The sequence below is a fragment of the Lipotes vexillifer genome, unplaced genomic scaffold (genome assembly GCF_000442215.2).
Source record: "Lipotes vexillifer unplaced genomic scaffold, Lipotes_vexillifer_v1.1 scaffold977, whole genome shotgun sequence".
Classification (NCBI taxonomy): Eukaryota; Metazoa; Chordata; class Mammalia; order Artiodactyla; family Lipotidae; genus Lipotes; species Lipotes vexillifer.
The window spans coordinates 792,625-796,114 of NW_006783088.1; the positions used below are offsets into that span (position 1 = coordinate 792,625).

The 3,490-nt window shown below is 44.3% G+C and overlaps 1 pseudogene; it reads right to left on the bottom strand.

Moving 5' to 3' along the window:
- Nucleotides 1-559, bottom strand: LOC103073778 (mitochondrial calcium uniporter regulator 1 pseudogene; annotated as a pseudogene).
- Between the last annotated feature and the right edge of the window lie 2,931 nt (nt 560-3,490).

A 3,490-nucleotide genomic window follows, 5' to 3' on the forward strand; every position in this document is an offset into this window, starting at 1 on the left:
TTATATACACAGGTCATAAAGTCCCAGACTTACCATTAGCCACATAAATATAGACCCTGCTCACTATTTAATGTTATCAAGCTTGTACAACTTTAGCACGGTTTTGTGGCCAGCAACCTCAGTGTCTATCTAAATGGGGGTCTGATCTTGCTGAGATGTAATATCATTATTTCTGTTCCCATTACCAGCAGCTTTCTTTTGTTCAATGAATACAGTTCTTTGATTCTGCTCTTTTCTACACTGAAATCTAATTTTGTATCTGTTCTGATTTTTATCACTTCACCCATAACTTGTTTTAATTGACATAGTTCAAGTTTCATTTTCTCATTTTCTGCTTTGAAGGATGAAAATTTGCTCCTCTTCATAATAATTGTGTCCTTTTTCACATTAGCAACCTGAGACATTATCTGCTGAAGAATGATGTCCTGATGCATCTTGGTGACATATCTTTGTAGAAGAGATCCATGTTGGCCTCCATGATCTTGACCAATGCAGATGCAATGATTTCTGCTTGTCGAGTAGTAAACCCATTTCCTTCAAGTAAACACACTAAGGCATGGGTTTATGGCTCATTTGGGACTGATGTATTTGAACTTTAGTTAAAAGATGGTGACAGCTTTTTTTTTTTTTACAATTTTTAATTTTATTTATTTATTTGTTTACTTTATTTTTTGGCTGTTTTAGGTCTTCGTTGCTGTGCATGGGCTTTTCTTTATAGTTGTGGCAAGCGGGGGCCACTCCTCGCTGGGGTGTGTGGGCTTCTCATTGAGGTGGCTTCTACTGTTGCAGAGCACAGGCTCTAGGCACGTGGGCTTCACCAGTTGCAGCTCACGGGCTCAGTAGTTGTGGCATGTGGGCCCTAGTAGTTGTGGCTCATGGGCTCTAGAGCGCAGGCTCAGTAGGTATGGCACACGGCTTCGTTGCTCTGCGGCATGCGGGATCTTCCCCGACCAGGGCTGGAACCCGTGTCCCTGCATTGGCAGGTGGATTCTTAACCACTGCACCACCAGGGAAGTTGAGGACAGCTTTTTATTTTTGCGGTACGCGGGCCTCTCACTGTTGTGGCCTCTCCCGTTGCGGAGCAAAGACTCCAGACGCGCAGGATCAGCGGCCATGGCTCACGGGCCCAGCCGCTCCGTGGCATGTGGGATCTTCCCGGACCGGGGCACGAACCCGTGTCCCCTGCATCGGCAGGCGGACTCTCAACCACTGCACCACCAGGGAAGCCCTGGGGACAGCTTTATGATGTGGGTCTTGACTTCAGGTGTAGGCTTCTGTCCAGCTCTACTGCTTACTAGTTCTGTTACCTTGTGCAATATCATTTGACTTTTTATCATCTCTTTGTTCATTCACTCAGTGGACATGAACATCTCTTTTGAGATATATTGTGGAAACTAAAGCCGCGTTAGAAGGGTAGCTCTAAGGATGATCAGAGTTGAGAAGTATGTTTTGGATGTTTGTGTGCTGAGAGGACGAAGGTCACAGAGATGGAGATATTGGAGGCCTAAGATGAATAAGGTAATCAAACTAGATACAAGAGGGGACAGATGAGATGGAGGCTGAGATGAGGTGTTATCCTAAGGAATAAGGATGGTCCATCTTCTATGAGTTTACATATGCAAATGTGCTGTGATACAGCTGATGGCTGTTGGTTTCCTCTTTAAAGGCAAGCGGGAGGGCTTCCCTGGTGGCGCAGTGGTTGAGAGTCCGCCTGCTGATGCTGGGGACACGGGTTTGTACCCTGGTCCGGGAAGATCCCACATGCCGTGGAGCGGCTGGGCCCGTGAGCCATGGCTGCTGAGTCTGCATGTCCGGAGCCTGCGCTCCACAATGTGAGAGGCCAAAACAGTGAGAGGCCCAATTACCGCAAAAAAAAAAAAAAAGGCAAGGGGGAGATATATTTCAAAGCACCAGTTTAAACTGTTTTTTTATTTTTCACTAACAAAGAAGCCCTCAGGGTTTACAAATCTACAAATAGATAATTTTCCATTTTTATTCTTAATGAGAAGCATACAGTGCTTTTTAACATTACCACGTCTGGTGATCTGAATGTTAGTTTGGTGAGTTAAAGACAAATAAATTTGCCCTAAGTGAGCTCCTCAAATGACATCCCTGTTCCTAGTCCAATTTCTTAAATAGAAAATCAGGTAGGATTTGCATAATTTGGTAGGCAATTACTGTTTACAGGACTGTTCTAGGTTCCAGGGGAAAACCTAAGATAGTAAGACTTAGTCTCTGTCTTCAAGGAGCTTACAGTCTAGGAAGAGTCACACATTCAGCCCTAATATGAGCTTGTCCATACAGGAGGGTTTCTTCCTTGGCAGCAGAGGTCAGGGCAGTGAAAGACGAAGGACCTGCAGGTGGGAAACGTGGAAGTATTCGATTCTGGGAAAGGAAACAAAAGGCGGAAATTTGGAGAAGTGATATAAAGAGAAGGAGGCACACATGTTTCTCAGAACCTCAGAGAAAAACTTCGTGGTAGAGAAGGCTTTAATTTGAATCTTCACGTGGAAGCAGGAAAAGAAAACTGGGGCATTCCAACCTGGGGCAGGGGTGTGGGGCAGGGCGGAGAAGCATGAAGTAAGGCAAAGGGGAAAATGTGCCTGATATGGTAGGTGGAGAAAGGAGCTCCTTTATTGAGGATCTAAGGTGTGCCTTTCCAGGTGTGCGTGGATAAAGTAGGATACTTGGTAGTAATAAAGAGAATGAACATAATCACACTACTCTATATAAAATAGATAATCAACAAGGACCTACTGTATAGCACAGGGTACTTTCCCCAATATTCTGTAATAACCTATATGGGAAAAGAACCTGAAAAAGGATGAATATATGTATATGTATAACTGAATCACTGCTGTACACTGGAAACTAACACAATATTGTAAATCAGCTCTACCCCAATATAAAATAAAAATTCAACTAAAAACAGGAAGAGAAATAAAACTGCAAAGGTTGGTTGGGGCTAGTTTTCTTTGAATGTCAGGCTAGAGAGGCTGCACATTAATCTGTAGGTAACATGCAAGTCATGGAAGTTTTGAACATGGTGGATTGAAGGGAGAATGCAAGGCAGAGGGAGGCGTGACCACGCATGAGGTGAGGTTCCAAGCTTCTCACGCACGCTCCATTATCCCATCAGATTTTATCTACAAAATACATATTTGAAGATAAAATTATTAATAATTAATAATTTAATAATAACTGCAGAGCATTAAACCTCAAGGATGGGGCCCTTCTGACCATGGGTCCCCACGTGACTACACTAGATGCATGTCTGTGAAGCAGGCTCTGGAGTGGCCTTTAAGAATATTGTTTCAGGGGCTTCCGGGAAGATGGCGGAAGAGTAAGACGCGGAGATCACCTTCCTCCCCACAGATACACCAGAAATACATCTACACGTGGAACAACTCCTACAGAACACCTACTGAACGCTGGCAGAAGACCTCAGACCTCCCAAAAGGCAAGAAACCCCCCACGTACCTGGGCAGGG